This window comes from Podarcis muralis, chromosome 3 (genome assembly GCF_964188315.1).
Source record: "Podarcis muralis chromosome 3, rPodMur119.hap1.1, whole genome shotgun sequence".
Lineage (NCBI taxonomy): Eukaryota > Metazoa > Chordata > Lepidosauria > Squamata > Lacertidae > Podarcis > Podarcis muralis.
Genome location: NC_135657.1, coordinates 48,011,419 through 48,031,513, shown reverse-complemented (window position 1 = coordinate 48,031,513; position 20,095 = coordinate 48,011,419). Strand labels below are relative to the sequence as shown.

General features: G+C 43.4%; 1 long non-coding RNA gene across 1 annotated transcript; it reads left to right on the top strand.

Annotated features, from left to right (window-relative positions):
* The first annotated feature begins 368 nt into the window (after positions 1-368).
* Positions 369-6,671, top strand: LOC144327246 (uncharacterized). The gene is made up of 3 exons (XR_013392196.1): positions 369-944; positions 3,089-3,115; positions 3,252-6,671. It is a non-coding gene; the product is annotated as an uncharacterized LOC144327246 (long non-coding RNA).
* Positions 6,672-20,095: the final 13,424 nt, after the last annotated feature.

Below are 20,095 nucleotides of genomic sequence, written 5' to 3'. Positions count from 1 at the left end.
GGCGCCGAGACCGGGCACCGCCGGCCGCCTCCTGCGCTCGGGAGGGCGGCCTCCAGCGGCCTCCGGCCTCACTGCAGGCGCGCTCGAGGCCTCCTCCTCGGGACGGGATGGAGCGTCGTAGTCGTGGGTCGGGGCCGGGGGTCCCGTCTTCTCATTCTCGCCCTGGGAAGCGAATACCGGGAGGAAAAGGGTCTGACCTCGGCCCCAGAATTTATTTTCCAGGCCCGACGTCGACGCCAACCTATGTGGAAGGGGAGTCTTGGAAGAACTTCGGGGCTGCAGACTTGGGTGGGAAAGTAGGCGAGGCAGGTGCTGCGCAGGGAAACTTTCCTGCCTCACAGTTTCCTTACGCGAAGCCACTTGTAGACAAAAATACGGCAAGGATTAAAAATTAAGCATGGCCATGGTTGTCCGGAACGTCCTAAACTAGGGAAACAGCCCTCCGCCACCAGGGAATATGAGAAAAAGAATATAGAGTATCATGAGTGTAGCCAGGATTTTTGTTAGGGGCCCCCCAAAAAAGTTGTTGGGAGATCGTGAGTAAAAATCACCACCTCAAAAGGGGCAGGCTTTTGTGGGGACGGGGGAGCAAAACCTCAATTAATTGAGTAATGCTTTTCAATAATTTTTGGCTACACCCATGCAGGGTACCATGTTTGTAAAAGTTTGCAGATTTTGGATATGTGTGTGTGGTAGTGTTGGGTTGTTTTAATAAGGAACAAGACAGAGATCGGATTACTACTTCGCAATGTAAATCTAGTACAGCCCTAAATTCCATAGGGCTATAAATGGAGGGACAAGCAATTAAAAGTACTGCCATCATTATCATTGCTGCTAGAAGTGGGGTGGGTGGGGATTTATAGCAAGCATCTCTGTAGGTAGATTTCTGCTGGGCCTGTGAAGAGACGCTGCCTGAAAGAACATGTAGGATCAAAGTAGGCTAGGTAAGGTTACACAGTTCAGGTAGCAGATTGTGGCATGCTAATTAAAAGGCAGATATATTTTCATGACCATGGGAAGTGTGTTGCTCTGACCCTCTCTCCAGCTTGCTGCTTTGCTTCTAGCTCACATCACCATAAACTCTGCCCTCAACTCTGCCTCTGTCTTTTGAATTATCCCACCCAATTGCCACCTTGCACAGAGCCCCTTTCCTTTGTTTCCCTTAATGGCCCATCACCCAGGCAATCGCCCCCAAAGCAGGAAGCTAGCCTGGCTTATATTTTAACACTGGCTGGGGTTAGAAGGGTCTTGTCATACAGCCTACAAGCTCGTCTCCCAAATTCATAACAGTATCACTTGGAACTCTGACTGAAATCCAGAGGAAGCAGGAAACATACTGAAAACAGTATGGCTTGCTATTGTGTAAAGATGCATAGAATCACACTGTCAGTGATGTACCCAGTAAAGGTACACACAATACCTTTAAAGCACATTTGAAGCGCATTCTTTCCTTCTGGACAGTGTGCTGTTTACTGGCATTGCTTGTTTCCCTCTAAACATAGTTTGTGGTACATAGTCAAAGATGCTCCCCAGCCAAAGGAATGCACACGGCAGATAACTCTTTGTTGTCAAAGATAGCACAGTAGTTTCTATGGCTCTGAATACCCATGCACACTTGTCTAGCATCTAGGCAGCTGTTCCCAGATCCACACTCTAAGGAGTAGTAACAGGGAGCCACTCCACCAGTTTATGTACCTCCCCACAACAGGCTGCACTCACAGCTGGAGACTACATCTGCATGGAAGTTTTCTCTGCTCATCCCTCTTCAATCCCCTCCTGGTTCTGGGAAACAGTGGTGCAGGAGAGGGTGGGGAAGCACCCAGCTCCTTCACTTGCCTGACCTGCCTCTTCTTCCAGCTCATCCTGTGCTCCACCCTCCAGCTCTGTAGCTTCCCCTGCCTCTGGTTCTTGCCTCCTGGCCGGTACAGTTCCCACAAGTCGCTGTCCCCCTCTCCTGAGTCAGACTCCAGCCCCCTTCCCCCAGTGCACACTTGTCAGCATCCTGCCAGTCCCTGACATACAGTACATCCAAATTGGACAATTTGACCTCCAAATCAGGTTTTAAGACCGTGGCTTGGAGATTAGAGCTAACCAACTGCCTGATTCAAACATCACGGCAAACTATGGTTAAATCAACCAGAAAATGGAGGAGCCAATCAGTGTGCAAGAGCTACTTGGTGTGCTTGTATCCAGTCCCACACAATGAATTAGATACTTCTTTCACTAATTTTACACTCTGGACTGATAATTTTTTCCAGTCACATTTTATTTCTGATTTTCCGTTACAGGCAAGTCCTGTATGCCCTGAGCATTACAGTTGTTTATTCTGTCATCTGCTGGCTCAGCTGCACTCTGTGGAGAGATCTCTTTCACACAATCCCTTCAAACTGTGGGAAAATTGTGTTTTTAATTACCTCTTAGGGGACCTTCCAAGTACTTAATCTGCAGTCCTTGGTTGACACCGGATTAATAGATACCTGTCCTTCTGCAAGCCCTTGGGAAGGCCACAGGTGGAAGATCTGAAAGTCATTAGAAATGATTTTCTGGTTGCGGAACCAGTACCAAATTAGTGTGAAAATGAGGAGAGATTGATAAACAATCTGCAGAATACTAGTTTTTAAAGACCGAAATTGTTTTTAGAACCACCTTCATGTGATAAATTTGCCCTTCTCTTGAAGGCTCCCTGTGACTAATTCCCTATCTTGGAAAAGCTCTGAGTCCAAAGACATTAGTTAAATCAGACTGCAAAGAACTATCTTCTGCCTCTGGCCTCACAAAGTTTCCCCTGACATATTTTTCTCCCTAAAGAAAATGTTTTGAATTTAGCAGCACACCAAAAATACACCAACTGGAGCATTCAAAGTCATAGCTATTATCATAACTAAAAAAGGATGACTTAAGCCAATAAAAGTAACTTGAACCATGCCATGTACCCACTAGTGTGAAGACTCCACATGATTGCGCTGATACATATTATAAGCATCTCATAAATGTTATGGTTCCTGCAGTTAGCTCTACTGCTGGCGTTTTTTGGTTTAAAAAATATATATATTTTGAGACTGATTTCCCCTCTATCCATTATTTTCAGCTGTGCTGCCAGTTACCTACAAATCAGGTAAATAGTTGAAATGCAGTTTCCGAAATGTAGGACGTCTTGGTCAAAAATATTTTTAATTGAAATCCCAGATTTTGACTTGATTTTCAACAGTTGCAAATCTTTTATCTCACTTTTATCCCTTTCTTACTTATAGGTAGGTATGCTGCTCACTCCTATGTGGTTTTCAGGTACAAATCCAGAACATACTGAAAATCCTTGTCATTAAATTTATTGCTTTCTGTACCATAAGAACTTACTGGATAGCTAGCTACCATTACATGGCAGTAATTCACATTAATTTCAGTGACATTGCTTTTCAGTGGAAATTGAGACCAGCATTCTTGCTTGTCATTAAGTATGTCTGGCTCACTTATTTATTTATGAAAGTATGTGTATGCCACTTTTGGTGTTAGGATGATGCACATGTCTCTAGTGGTCATCTGACAAAGCAAACCGACTGGAGGTCTCATGAGCGAGGCTTCCAAAGCACATCTCAGTGCCCAGACAACCAGGCTCACATATATGCAGGTTGTGCTTCAAATAACTCAGTCCCAAATCATTTAGGACTTTAATGATTAAATTGGTGCAGAATGCCCGAATAACAGATGACCAGAAACATTATGCACCAGTTTCCAAACTGTCTTCAAAGGTAGCCCTACAAAACAGCATTTTACTAGTTTCACCTGGATTTGACTTGGGCATGGATTACTGAGGTCTGACCTCTCTAAATAAGTGCACAGGCAGCACGCACATACACACACATCCTGCAAACCCCATAGTATCAAATTTAAATTCATAGAAAGGTGGAAGAGATTTAGGGTTATCTGCAACTCCAAAGTAGAAACATCATGAACAAATATGTTTGAATCCAGGTGACAACTGGGTTTAATTGAATGATTTTGGAAACAATGGGATGGAAAATATCACTTTCAACCAATTGGATCAGGGCATTTTGTCTAGTGTTATCTTTAAACTGGGATAGCCCATGGAGTTTTTGTCAAGAATAGACTCTTCTCACTAATAAAGTAATAGGAGAAAAAGAGTGGGTTGTAGTCACGTAAGTCAGAGTAGTCAGAGTAGACCCATTGAAATGAATGAATGAATGAATCCTAACTTTAGTGAGTCTACTCTGAATACGACTAGCATTGAGCACTGCCTAATGCCTTTATAACAAATCAGTTTTGCTGGTATCTGTTGGTGAGAAAGGAACAGAGGCAGCAATATGATACCTGCAGCTACCTTTATTGCAACTACACTGTCACAATCGGCTCATGCAAAAGTAGGTCAGATCCGTAAGGCAAAATGAGCTCGGGTTTCTGACGAAATTCAGCTGGGCTGATTAGATAAATGAATATAAACTTGCATCTGTGCACAAAGCCAGATGTCTAGTAAACACTAGTGCCTAAATTAAGCCTGGTGATTGTCCTTTGGCTTGCTGAAGAGGGCAGTAAGAAGATTTTTCTCTTATGTGTGCTGCTTTTTTTTTAAGGATTTGGCTGCTGCCTACTTAAATTACTCCCCATCTTATTGCATAGTTGTATATTTCATATGGCACTTAGCGAGAACATCATTGAGATAAAGGAGAATGTTAAAGAACAACTTCACACAAAGTCCGCAAAGCTTCTGGTTTTAGGTACCTGGCCTGCCGAGAGCTGCTTGCACAAGCCCAAAAACTTGCTTAACATTCTGAGCCATACTGGCGTTGGTGCCCAATCTTGGGTTTTAAAAATGTGTGTGTTATGTTTGATTTCCTATACAGCTCAGTCTTGTGAGCTGGAGAAATTGATATATTAAGCCAGACAAGCTGCTTTACCACCATCCGTCATAGTAGCAGAAGGGCTGTGAACAACATCGGCAGAGAGCTTTCACAGTGGGTTGCTGTAACCAGTAGGGATCAAGGTCCTGTTTACTGGAAGAGCTCCCAAGACCACCTTTTTTACTGTTATAATTAAAGAAACATGAATATGCACTCCAGTAAATCTGTAACAGTCAATATGGAAATCTGAAAATTAATTCACGCCTCACAATTCCATTCCGAATGTTGGCAATGTCAATCAACATGAATGACAGTTATCCAAGTGCTGCTATGAAGATGCTTCCAGATAGAGACTTATTGTCAGATTTTTGCAGCATTCACACAATGTTGTTGGCATCAAAATGTCAGTCAGTTCTCTCCCCGCCCCCACCCATTTAATTCAGATTTACCCTTTCTGGGGGAAATCCGATAAGTTAAAAAAAGAGGGCAATGACTCATTTGCAATATTTGTACAGCACATTAACAATATTAAGCCCTCATCTTGGAGGACCATAAGACTGCTTGGTTTTCTATCAAAGCCTCTTTAAAAAAAACCTACTTGTTCATGATGTAAAATGGGAATGACTTTGTGTCAGGGACATTTTTCAGCATACTGGGATATGAGTAGTCATCCTTGCAGGAGCCGTACTTGATCAGAAGAGCAGGGAAGCCCAAGCTCTGGAGGGGCCTGAGAGATTGCCACAGCTCACCAGGATGTGGGAGTTCATCCTATCATTAATATTTATCCTTGCATTGGAAAACGTGAGCATACATAGGATATTGGTGAGTACCAACACACAGTATTTCCCCCGCCCAGGTAGTCAAGTGCAGGAACAAGATTATGGAGGCTACAGATTCCTAGTAAGCAAAAACCTGAAACAACTTGAAATTACATCTTTATGAGCAGAAGAGCTTTCCTGTTTCCCAAGCAACCTCTAAGTATACGCCATTAAGGTAACAAAGGAAGTGGCTCCGTGCTAGGTAACAAATGGGTGGACCTTCCCAGAACTCTCTGGTAGAAAGATAACAGTTAGTTAGAAGCTGGAAGGCAGGCTGCAGGCTGGGCAGAAATCCAGAGCTATGCTTAATTCCTGTTGGAATCCAAGGCTGTAGTTATGGGAGAAGCAAGACCCTCTTGGGGTATTAATGTTGTGAACCCCTCCACTGCAGGCTCAGGTTGTATGTATGTGTAAATAAACCATATATCATAATGGCACCACAGTCTCCGCTGTTCCTCATTCTGAAGAAAACATGAAGCCTTTGGGTCAACATTTTATTTGGACCCTGCAATAAGAAATGTAGATTTGGGTCAGGCAGCCTAAATCACCCCACCAATTCTAACAGCAAAATCTGTCAATCTCCCATTTAAAATAAGTCTTAGTTTGACACTTCAAAAACATTGTGGAATGGAAGTTGTAAAATAATTTGCTAGCTTTAATTGGTTTCCCCCAGCTTCTCTTATTTGCTCTTTTGAGGAATGCTAGATACCTTAGCTCCTAAGAGATGTGATTAGCTTTTCTTGCACTAAGGCCAAGGAGAGGGCCATTCCATCATTACTTTAATAATAATCTCTCTTCCTTTCTCTCTTTCTCCCTCCCCACCTTATTCCAGACATTTATTTCAGAATCTTTTATTCTGACATAAAAGGAAATGTATATACAGCCTGACTTTTGAGAGCTTTGACCTAGTTGTGCTGGCCTCTCTGGCAGCTTAAATGATATGACACTAAAACAAATGCAGGAATATGTGTGACAGTGTATATTGGGAAATTAGTTAAAAAACTGATTTTGAATTAGATTTTTTTTTTAAACCCCCCTGTAATTTCTTTTGGGAACTTGGATGAATTTTTACCCGTTAAGGAAGTGATGTCAGGCTTTGGTGCCTTTTGCCTCTCTGTAACTACAGCTTCGAAAGCTACAAAGCAGCATTTATTTATTTACTATCTTTCATAGAATTTCATAGAATCATAGAGTTGGAAGGGACCACGAGGGTCATCTAGTCCAACCCCCTGCAATGAAGGAATCTTTGACCCAATGTGGGGCTTGAACCCACAACCTTGAGATTAAGAGTATCATTCTCATCAGGCTTACAAAGAAGAGGGGAGATCAGTTGTTGTTTTTTTAAAGGGCAGTGTTGTCAGCTGAATAGCAGCTGGTGACTCTTGTTCCTTTGGCCCATGGATGGGAACCCTCAGGACTGAGGGCCCAATGTGGTCCTCCAGGCATCTCTGTCTGGTGCCTGACACTCTCCAGAGGCTACAGCCCGCGCCAACCTTGCTTCGCCCCCTCCTTGAGTGTTCCTGCCAGGTTGGGATGTATCTTTGAACTCTGATTGTGACCTTTGCTTGCCTAGATGGCGGATAGAGTGGGGTGTGTGAGGGTGCAGAAACTAGCCTACTGTGCAAAGGTGATATTTTCCTCCATCGTCCAGGCACAACCTCTAAAACAGGTGCGCACTTTGTGTGTAGAGACTCCCCTCTAGTGCTCTAATTGCACAAGGTTCTAAATCACAGGGTGCATAGAAAAGGCTCCCCTTTTCAGACAGAGACTTCCTGGACACATAGACAGTGTGGGAGCAGATGCGCCTTCCCTGCTCTGTGCGATTGATTATTTATTGTGGGAATTGAATGCCCAAGCATAGAGAGTGTGACATCCATGCCGGAACCTGCAGACAGCGGCATGAATCTCCAGGGGAGATGCAAGCTGACAGTGTTCAAATGACCAAAGGATATTTATTACATTGATTAATTAAAATATTCTATTTCTTTTAAAAATTAAAACCACATCGTTACCAGGCAATGAAACAGCAACACTCCAGAAAAGCCAGCTTTCCTGAACTCTACTGAGTGGAACTACCAAAATGGCTTCATTGGGTATGACATTCATTTCATATGACACAGTTGTCTGAACCAGACATGCGTCTTCAGACAGCGGTGCTGACCGTCAAGACGGAAACTGGCAAGTGGCTCCATACGGGCAAAGAAACCTGGTTGACTCCTCACATTAGCCCAGAGACTAGTTAAGATGCACAGGAAAAAATACACAACATGCTTCTTCACGGAACTGGATCAAGGCACTTCAGTAGAATTTGTTCAGCTCATAAAAGCTAAAGTGGTTTCTCCTGCTTTTGATAGAAACTCACTTATAACATTTTTATTTGCTTGGCATAACAGTGGTACATCATTTTATCTTCCCCCTGAGCCTGAGCCCCATCAAGTGTGTGGATGATTCAGACAGACCTTCCATCCATCCATCCATCCATGCAGCAGCAACAGCAGCAGATTTTATGTATGTCTATCCAGAGAGCGGGTGCATCTTATGTCATGCCTCATCCTGGTGCAAGAAGTGTGTGCATGTGCAACAATGCACAGAAAAAGCCAGGACTCTGATGCCTTGGGGCCTGGCATTGGAGAAGTCAAAAAGATGTCCTGTCTGCTTAGCAAAAACATGCTTAGCTCCAGCATGTCTCTGCCAATGTGCCCATGGCTGACAAAACCCCAGACTGCTGCTGCACATCACTGACATTTCTACCAGAATGTTCTTTTTCTTTCTTTTTAAAATCTAGGGTAGTTTACAGTTACCCAGGGGCTAATGCACATACCTATTTATTGTGAGTTGCCATGGCAGTTTGGCACATGAGCGCCTTAAGCGTGACTGATTAAAATGATTCAGTATTGTCTCCTCGCTCCTTAATTTTTCATAAAGTGGCTGAGAAAAGTTCTCGCAATTAAGTGGTATCTATTTTTATCTCTACAGAAGCTTAACTATTATTTGGCCCTACAGTGTCCTTACATTAAAGACAAGCATAAATCATCGGTGATGTAGTGTTGCATTGAAAAGCTATCCTTCAAAGCCCGAAAGGGAAGCCAATTATTATAGGAATGATTATGGGAAGTCAAGGGAAGCCAGCTTCGCATGGCAACTTTGGGTTTCCTGACAAGTGATTAATTTTACCATAGCAAAACCATTGCTCCCCCCCCTTTCAAATTTCTTTTTTCAAAAAAAAATGAGGGTGGCACATTGATTTTTGCAAAACAGTTCCTTCTCTGATATGAACAGCTTCAGAAGCAAAAGCTCAAGTAACATGAAAGAAATTTTATAAAGAGAACAGAAAAGCACAACAATGCTCGTATTAAATATAAAAGCCAGTTCACCTTTTCCCCTTGCTGCTTCAAAAGGAAACCCTTCTGTTTGTTTGTTTACACTCTGAGCAACAAGTGAACCTAAGCATTAAAGGCCTCGTACTTTGTGAAGTATTAAATATGGATCTGGACTATGCTTCAGACAGGGCGGGAGGAACTCGCACAACCACTGATTCCTGAACAGGGTAAAATTGGTTTTGCGTAGCATATGAAAAGCTGCATCAAGGAGAAGGTGATTTTGAAGTAGAAAAGAAGAAAGGGTGAAGCAGCTGAATGCTCCCTCAATAGATGATTGGAAGGTGGTGACAAAATAAAGAGCCTTTTTGGTAGTGGCTTCTGGGCAGTGGTCTCTTTTCCTTCAAGTCCATCTTGCACCAACCTTAACATCTTTTCATACTCCCAGGCATTTCACAGTATTTGATGTAGCTGTTGGGTTTTTAAAATTACTTTTTCTGTTGAAAATTGTAGTAGTAGTAGTAGTAGTAGCAGTAATAATAATAATAATAATAATAATAATAATAATAATAATAATAATTTATTTCAACCCACCCATCTGGCTGGGTTTCCCCAGCCACTCTGGGTGTATTTCGACAGAACATTAAAAACAGAATAAAATTTCAAACATTAAAAACTTCCCTAAACAGAGCTGCCTTCAGATGTCTTCTAAAATAATTATTATTATTCTAAAAGTCAGATAGTTGCTTATTTCCTTGACATCTGATGAGTGGGTGTTCCACAGGCCGGGCGCCACTACCTCTGCATGGTTCTCTGTAACCTCACTTCTCATGGGGTGAGAACTGCCAGAAGGCCATCAGAGCTGGACCTCAGTGTCTGGGCTGAACAATGGGGGTGAAGATGCTCCTTCAGGTATACTGGGCTGAGACCGAGATGAGCTGTTGTCTTGAGATATAAATATTTCTGGGGTAAGATGCTTTTTAATGTTGCATTGTTCCTGTTTCGAATTCAGTATGTTTATTTTCTGTAAGTTACCTTGAGGTTTGTCTTGGTATAAGGCATTTTAAGAATAAATAAATAATCACAGTAGCATTAGTAGTAATAGTAAAAAAAAACACCTACTATTTATCTCTCCACACTCTACCTCTATTCCCAGCTGAGTGAGATGATTTTGTGTAAATCTCTGGAGGAAAGTTACACCAAACTGTGATTAGCATGTAGTTTGAGCCTCAGGGTGAGGATGATAAAAGAAAAGTACATAAAAACAAAGAGCAGTATAAAACAACATTTTTGCAGCCTAAGTTTGATCTTTTTTATTTTATTTTTAAAAAAGAGACTTCAGAATTTTGAGCCCAGAATAAACAACACAAAACAAGAATTCTTGCATATAGTGACATATCATGCATAATGTAATTTGTGCAACCTTCAGATCATTTGTCAAGGAACATAACAGCAAAGGGATAAGGAATAATATGAGAAGAATGTGGAGATCATATTAGACTAAGCTTGGGGTTGCCTGTGTGGCACCCATGGGCACAATGGCACCCTGGAGGATTTCTTCAGGCACCCACAAATTCCTCTCAGCTACCCCTGCCCCCCTCATCCTGTGGGTGGTGATGAAGGAAGTTAACTTCCTCCCCATGGGAAGTACAGTGGTACCTCAGGTTAAGAACTTAATTCGTTCCGGAGGTCCGTTCTTAACCTGAAACCGTTCTTAACCTGAGGTACCACTTTAGCTAATGGGGCCTCCTGCTGCTGCCGCCCCGCCGGAGCACGATTTCTGTTCTCATCCTGAAGCAAAGTTCTTAACCCAAGGTACTATTTCTGGGTTAGCGGAGTCTGTAACCTGAAGTGTCTGTAACCTGAGGTACCACTGTACAGACCCTCCAAGTGTCCCTATTTATGAGGGACATCCCTGATTTAGAGAATCTGTCCCAGTTTCTGTTTTGACCCTGGAATGTCCCGCTTTTCCTTAGTACGTCCCTATTTTCATTGGAGAAATGTTGGAGGATATGGAATTATCCAACCCCTGAACGGTCTGAAGGCAATCCTGTACAGGGAAGTTGTTTTTTTTAATGTCCAATATTTTATTATGTTTTATATATGTTGGAAGCTGCCAGGAGTGGCTGGGGCAACCCAGTAAGATGTGTGGGGTATAAATACAGTGGTACCTCGGGTTACATACGCTTCAGGTTACAGACTCCGCTAATCCAGAAATAGTACCTCGGGTTAAGAACTTTGCTTCAGCATGAGAACAGAAATCGTGCTCCTGCTGCGCAGCAGCAGCAGGAGACCTCATTAGCTAAAGTGGTGCTTCAGGTTAAGAACAGTTTCAGGTTAAGAACGGACCTCCGGAATGAATTAAGTACTTAACCCGAGGTACCACTGTAGTAAAATTATGATTATGGGATGGGACGAGACTATTTTAATTGGAGAAATGTTGGATGGTATGGAAGTACACAGAGCTGAAGAAGGAAGCTGAGAAAGCAGCACCATTTCCCGGTTCCCCTTTTAGTTTTAGGTGCTGTCCAAGGCTCCCTTTGGCACCTGAACTGCTAATATGAGCCTCAGAAAGCACATAAGGTAGAAGATGAGCACCACTGTCTTTCGCTTCCTCTTTTAGCTTTATCTGCTTTTCAAGGCTCAGATGGGAGGACAGAATGTTGGATGCAACAGGAGAAGGGGAGAAAGAGAGAGAGAACATGTAAATGAGTAGCAGCCAATCAGTCCTGTCAAAACTGCATAATTTTTTCATAGACCCCTCTTCCCATCTCTCCTCAACTGGCATCAAATCACAGATCACATCTGTCTTCCTTGTCTTAATTGTAAATCTCTCTCTCTCTCTCTCTCTCTCTCTCTCTCTCTCTCTCTCTCTCTCTCTCTCTCATTCCAGCATTGCCACAGCACAAAAACATGAACCTGAAGCACGAGTCATTAAGAGTCCTAATAACTTTACAAAGGATCCCCTCAAAACCAGAATCACTTGTATTCTGTGGTTTTGTTGTCATCCAATGTAAAAAATAAATAAATAAGGAAGATCCATGAGAATCTATGTCTTCCACAATTTTTTTTAATTCTAGCAAGCACTGACTTTATGATTTCTGTTATGCAGTCTACCAGTGCAGCTTAAATTTGATGGTGGTTTGGGAAGGGGGAGCCCCATGTGAAATCATGCAAATTCAAGAAGAGCCATTTTAATTTTACAGGGTTTAACTTTCACCTAGAGACCCACAGAAAAACAGCTTGCACACACGTGTGTGTTTTCTCTCTTTCTGCCCGGGGTTGGCAGGGACCCAGGGGAAGAGCAGCGAAGATCCAGCAGAATGTCTAGGACTAAAATGAGATTAGGGACCAGATCTCCCAGGCCCAACACTCTTATTCATACAAAAAAAAATTGGGAATGGTGGATTGTTTGGGAGGAAATTTGGAAGCTCTATCACCCTTCAGTTTTGAGCATAGTTCTCACTGACACAGCACACATTCCCTCTTTCATATTTCTCAAGTTCAGTTGATGCCAGCAGCTCCCCTCCCTCCATGCACACACATAATAGCCAGTCTCAGTCACAACCATGTGATGTTGTGTATTTAAAGTGCTTCAGTTTTATTTATAGCTCTTCTGAAACCAGCATCAGCTCATCATTTCAGCGTGGAATAGAATATATGATTTGATCACCAAAGCTAGTTTAAAAAATTCCATTGTTTCTATCTTGCACAAGAATATGAAAAACCCCACATGGTTTTTGTGCCTCTGCCTACAGACACACGCACCTTTTGTCTGTCTGTCTACATGTGCATGCCCACACACACACTTATTTTTTTTCCTTGCTCTTGACCTCACTGGATGGAGATTTCCATATTTTAGACTCCCCACCTCACGCCTTTCACATTTAGAAGCTAAGGAGACAGGTTGTGACTAAGTAACTCACAAAGCTGTGCAAATCTGCCCACGGGAGGAGGTTATCCAAAATCAGTTTTAAAAAGAGCCCCTCCAGGATCCAATTCCAAATCTGTCATGTCATTATTGGACAGATCATTGGTGCGTACTTAATGGGAACAATTTTATTAGGTTTTTTAAATACTTCGTAGGGACGCGGGTGGCGCTGTGGGTTAAAGCCTCAGCGCCTAGGACTTGCCGATCGAAAGGTCGGCGGTTCGAATCCCCGCGGCGGGGTGCGCTCCCGCTGCTCGGTCCCAGCGCCTACCAACCTAGCAGTTTGAAAGCACCGGGTGCAAGTAGATAAATAGGGACCGCTTACTAGCGGGAAGGTAAACGGCGTTTCCGTGTGTGGCTCTGGCTCGCCAGAGCAGCTTTGTCACGCTGGCCACGTGACCCGGAAGTGTCTGCGGACAGCGCTGGCCCCCGGCCTATAGAGTGAGATGGGCGCACAACCCTAGAGTCTGGCAAGACTGGCCCGTACGGGCAGGGGTACCTTTACCTTTACCTTAATACTTCGTAGCATACACTACCCCTGTCCATGCTCAGTAGCGATGTACAATATGGGTACACAGTAACATGGTTTTTCATACTGGATTACACAATGTTATGGAATTGGATTCAAGTTGCAAGGAAGGAGCTTCTGACTAAACATCAAGAGGAGCTGTCTGATGGTAAGAGCAGTTTGTCAGGAGAACAGACTCCCTAGGGAGGTTGTGGACTCTCCTTCATTCAAGGTTCATAGCCATCTGTCTTGGATGCATTGCAGGGAGTTGGACTAGATGACCCCTGGCGTCTCTTTCAACGCTACAGCGCTGCAGTTCTAAAATATTCCCCAAAATGCCATCATTCTCCAGTGTTTTTTCTTCCAAAGGAAACCCAACCCAGCTCATGCTGACCCTGCCTGAACTGAAATTTCTCATTGTTTGGAAAAAAATGGGACATGAGCAACCATATTTGGCAAACAAGGGAGAAATGGTCCAGATTGTTTACATGTGTCCTCTCTTAATCTATTTTCCTAGTAAGAACAAAACAAATCCCAGCTGTTCTTCCAGATTGCAAATAAATATAGGCCCAGATCCAAAGCTATTTACAACCAGGGGGCTTTGAGCTTCCCAGTGATGCAAGTATCTTCTAAAATGTCATCGTATGGGAGCAAAGGCTGTTTTATGGTTGTGCAATGGGTGTGGCGGCACTGGGATCCATGCTGCAGGGGACGCCAAATTTTAGCATTGCACAGGGTGCTGCTAAAATTCGAGAGTCCAAAGTCTGCCACCGCAGGGGAGTCACTTCAGCTGTGGTGCATCCCACAGCATAGCAATAAACACTGAAAACCTCAGCTGCCTGCACTGTGTCATCTTCTCATATTTATCCTCATCCCTCCATGAGTTGGAGGGTCACCTTCTGGAGCAGAGAGCAGCTAGAACTCATGGAGACTCCCTGTGTGTGGAACCCTGGAAAGTTCAGCGTGCTAAATTGCATGGGGATCCTTTGAGAGTGGAAGAGCCCCTCTGCTTCAGAACTTTGACTTCCATCTCATGGAGGGCTCAGAAACATGAGAAGATGACATGCTGGAGAGTTTGGTCCCTGGGAGTGGACCTGCAGTTCTTCCTCACAGGCACCTAGATACAGCTGAAATCACTGACAATTTCCTGCTAACATGTTGTGTAGTTAGTTTCACCCACATTGTTGTGGGTGCAGTGTGGCATATACCCACCATAGCTGCTGTTGACCTGTTCAGGGGTGGGCAGGGACAAGGTCCATCCCTGGTGCCAATCCAGCAGTTCCACCAACTCTCCTCCCATCCCATCTAGATAAGCAGCAGTGAAGCTGGTGCTGGAACGGAGCACTCTAGTTCTGTCCTGCCACTTGTACCACTAGTGGTCTTTAAACGTTACAGAGCCATGCCACAGAATGAACCAGTAGCAGATGGTGTTTCTGAGCACAGTTCAAAGTGTTGGTGCTGACCTTTAAAGCCCTAAATGGCCTCGGTCCAGTATATCTGAAGAAGCATCTCCACCCCCACTGTTCTACCCGGACACTGAGGTCCAGCACCGAGGGCCTTCTGGTGGTTCCCTCACTGCAAAAAGTGAGGTTACAGGGAACCAGGCAGAGGACTTTCTTGGTAGTGACGCCCACCATGTGGAACGCCCTCCCACCAGATGTCAAAGAGAAAAATAACTTCCAGACTTGAAGACATCTGAAGGCAGCCCTGTTTAGGGAAGCTTTTAATGTTTGATGCATTACTGTATTTTAATATTTTGTTAGAAGCCGCCCAGAGTAGCTGGGGAAGCCCAGCTAGATGGGCGGGGTATAAATAATAAATTGTTGTTGTTGTTGTTGTTGTGTATGGAAGGGCCTGTACTCACTTGACCTCTGGTCGGTGCAAAAGCACAGGCAGAAACACCTGACTGACTATAGTGGTGCATTTGCACTGCACCACCCTCACTAGGACCTCACTCCTCTCCTTCGATCTCCCTGTAAGCAGCAGCAGCAACGTGACTGGGAAGTACCACTGCCCCATCATGCCATCTGCTGCTGGAACAAATTCATAGAAAAGTGTCACCTGCTCCTAAGACATCAAAAACTTACCAAACCACTTTTTAAATTGAAGGGATTTTCAAAACTGATTTGTTGCGTTGACAAAGGAAAATGTTCAAAGGAAAATTTGATTTGAGTCCTATCTGGAGGAAAACAGCTTACAACATTGTCCCTATCCAGCCTGTCGTTATAATATATAAAGGGGAAGGGAACAATTTTGCATCTTCAAGGCGCCGGATAGGACGTCTTCAAAAGAATTTATTCAGCTCATAAAAGCTAAAGTAATTTCTCATGTTTATGCTATAAACCAACTTACCATTCTTACTTGCTTGGCATTAGATCAGGATACAATATTTTATCTCTCTCTCTGACTCTGACCCCTGGGTGTGGCAATGATTCAGTCAGCCCATCAATGCAGCAGATTTTATGCTATTATTTTCCTACTGTGAGAAGACATATCTCATCTCATGCTTCATTTGCCACAATGTTTTCCTGCCACCGAGCAGAAAGGGTGTGGTTGGTTGGAGACAGAGCACTTATAAGCCCGCAATACATTTACATTTAAATCCTATTGTTTCCTTGCATTTTCAACAGCAGTTAGGCCACTTGATCCATTCGGCCAGCTGCAAGCAGAAATAGCAACCCAAATAAACCTGTTCTTCCAGGTAGCAAGTACAATATTGAGAGCCAGAGTGTTGTAGGGGTTACGGTGTTGGGCTAAGACCTGGGACCAGTCACTGGCTCTCAACCTAATCTACCTCATAGGGTTGTTGTGCCACTCTACTCCCTGCCAGCACCTGCTGTCTGAGGCAGCCACCTCATCTTGCCTATTGTTAGGGCTGGCCCTGTTCTACATTCCAATTCTTGGTGACACTAGAATGTGTCCGAGAGACAGAAATCAAGAACTGGGTTTTAAGTGTATGATGATGACACATAAAAGCAGCTACTGCGTGGCACATCTGCAGCAATATCACATTAGTAGAAGAATGCACACTGTTTTATTTATTTGTAGACTATGTCTGGGAATTTTTCAAGGGTCACGTGTGAAGCAGCCCCCATGGCAGGCATATTATTCAAGGCTTCACCGCTTGCAGGTAGATGCGAGTGACTGCTGCTTCTATGTTGTATTACAATTAAGTGTTTTAAATTTGTTGTTAGCCTCCCTGAGCCCAGTTTTCTGAACCGGGAAGGGCAGGGTATAAATAAAAATTTATTATTATTATTTATCATTACACGGCTTCCTTGAGAATTGGATTGGGTGTGGTGTGGTTCCCTGCCCCCCTTTATAGTTAATTGCCTATTATTTAGTTTCCATTGTCTCCATCAGCTTGTGAGTTGCATCATGCTCAAGAGAGAAGATTTTTCCATTCCACTTTGCATGACAGCAGAAGCATGTAACAGTGCTGAGCAAAGTTCCCCAAGGAAGACACACAGACAGTTGTTGAAGGTAGGACAGTTTATTGAACTATTTATTGGTAACTGATGATAAAAAAAAAGTAACAAACTGGAGAGTCTTTGGTCTGATTAATAGGTCTGAATAATCTGCCTCCCTTGGCTTCCTATGAGTGCCCCATAGCAAACTCTATCATCTCTATCATCTATCTATCTATCTATCTATCTATCTATCTATCTATCTATCTACGGTATCTATCTATCTAATCTGTCTATCTATGTATCTATCTCTATCTCTATCTATCTATCTATCTATCTATCATCTATCTATCTATCTATCTACGGTATCTATCTATCTAATCTGTCTATCTATGTATCTATCTCTATCTCTATCTATCTATCTATCTATCTATCTATCTATCTATCTATCATCTATCTATCTATATCTATCTATCTATCTATCTATCTATCTATCTATCTATCTATCTATCTATCTATCTATCATCTATCTATCTATCTATATCTCTATATCATCTATCTATCATCTACCTATCATCTATATCTATCTATCATCTATCTATCTATCTATCTATCTATCTATCTATCTATCATCTATCTATATCTATCATCTTCCTTCCTTTGTTCCTTCCTTCGTTCCTTCCTATTTACCTTTATGACCCATGCCTTCATGTATATAGATGCCAGAGTGGGCTACAGCACATAATATGAGCAGGGAGTGCAATTAAATTAACAAAACAATAAAATCTGGGGCAGCAGCATCTCTGGAGGTGATCTCTGGAGGTGATCAAAACAAACTGGGCAGGGTGGCCTCACCAGAGAAGGGGAGATACTCAGCCAATCAGAGGATAAAGGTGTGGTGGCTGGCAGAGAAGGACCAAGGAAGGAGAAATAGTAAGAAACAAAAGACGAGTAAAGAGCTAGGCCATGGGGAAACCTTGTCACAGTGACGTGGGACACAATGTGGGAGGAAGGAAAAAGCAGCAGTTCTGTTGCCAACCACTCTAGTGGCAAGTAGGGGAAGGTTAACTGGAGGAAGGAAGAGGCTGCTTGCACTCTAGATGACAGAGAAATTAACAGGGAAGCAAGGCTGCTTAAATAAGCAGATCTCAGAAGAGTTCACCGAGTGTTTTCCGAAGGTAGGAGAGTCCCTGGTGCTCTGGAGACCCTTGGGAGTGAGAGGATGGAAGCTTCCACATCAGACTTATTAAGATTATTATTGATATGGTTGTTTGTCTTGTTAGAAATAGCAGCAGTTAAGCTAACTTGACACATGGGTGGTAAATGCAAGAATGGTCTAGGTTGATCTAGAATATCTGGCCAGCTTTTGCACTTGGAGCAGAGAAGGTGCCCACCTCGTCCTTCTGCTCAGGTGGGCCAACCTTGTGCCCAGCCCCTTGAAATGAGCTTGAAGGAAGGAGGGTGCCTGCACAAACACTTCCCACTTCTGTTTGCTTCCTACAGGGATTAAAAGAGGACAGGACGTGGCCATGGACCGTCATCTCCCAGAAAGCTTCTATCCCATTCATCTTAATAACTATATTGATTCTTCTTCTGCTGTCACATATTTAATTTCCACTAGATCAGGAAAAAAACATCCCTCTCCCCAAAGTAGCCTTGTATTTATTCCTTGTATGTGGGAAGGGCTGCATCTCACAAGAGAGCATGTGCTTTGCATCCAGGTGGTCTTTGGTTCAATCCCTGGCATCTCCAGGTAGGGGTAGGATAAGGTTCCTGTCTGAAACCCTGGAGTGCAGCTGCCAATCAGGGTAGACAGTACTGCAGTTGATGGACCAAGAGTCTGGCTCAGTATAAGGTTCTATGTTCCTGAAAAAGACCGGCTAGAGCAGGCATCCCCAACCTGCGGCCCTCCAGACGTTCTGACCTACAACTCCCATGATCCCTAGCTAACAGGACCAGTGGTCAGGGGTGATGGGCATTGTAGTCCAAAACATCTGGAGGGCTGAAGGTTGGGGATGCCTGGGCTAGAGCATCTCACTGTTTTTCCCCACTCTCATCAATGGTTAAATGGGGATTGCTGGCAGAAGAGGCAGCATGCAGTGCGGGGAAAGTCCTCCTTCCCTTTTCTTTATAATTTGCTTCTGTCCTTGGCTACTTAGTATTGCATTTTGTAGCTAAAGCTGCTTCATTCCAGTTTTAATAATGCAGCCAAGCTGCTTTCTGCCATAATCTCAATATAATCACCATAATTCCTTCAGCTTCCAATATAGGTCATGTTATGCTTGATTCAATAAAATTTTGCTCTAAAGCTTTATTAATCTGATAGTACATTAGGCTGCGTCGATTTGATAACATTCTGCTGTTATTTTGTTTGCTTTTATACCGTTGTTGCTTCTAATACTGAATTTGATTAAATAAATAAATATGCCATTGCTGCTGTGTAAGTCTGCCAGCTCTGTCTCCATTCTTTGGGCATACAATGATCATATGTGCTTTCAGATCCACAAAGGCTTGCTAGGTCAGAGCAATGGTCTAACTTAGCCTTGGGAGCCTTGGGAGCTACAGAGGAAGAACAAAGGAGCCGGCATTAATAAAGGATTCCTTTCTCTCTCTTTTTAAAAAATAGCTTTTATTTATCTGCAAAGAAAGAAAAAAGATGTTGGAGTAAAGAATACAGGAAAGGTTTGTGATGCCCCCACTGACCCATGCAAGTCATCACTCGATGCTGCAGTCATCACCAACCAACCCTGATCTGAAAGAAAGTTCTGTTGAAGTCAATAAGATTTAGGACTGCTTCGCAGTTGTTTGCTTATTCCTACACATGTGTAGACACAGGTGGTGCTATGGTCTAAACCACTGAGCCTCTTGGGATTGCCGATCAGAAGGTTGGCAGTTTGAATCCGCGCGACGGGGTGAGCTCCCATTGCTCTGTCCCAGCTCTGCCAACCTAGCAGTTCGAAAGCATGCCAGCGCAAGTAGATAAATAGGTACCGCAGGAAGGTAAATGGTGTTTATGTATACTCTGGTTTCCATCACGGTGTTCCGTTGCACCAGAAGCAGTTTAGTCATGCTGGCCACATGACCCAGAAAGCTGTCTGTGGACAAATGCCGGCTCCCTTGGCCCAAAAGGGAGATGAGCACCACAACCCCATAGTCGCCTTTGACTGGACTTAACTGTCCAGGGGTCCTTTACCTTTACACATGTATACACTTTATATTTGACAACTAAGTTCTCTGGAGAGATCTTCTGTGTTACCTCAC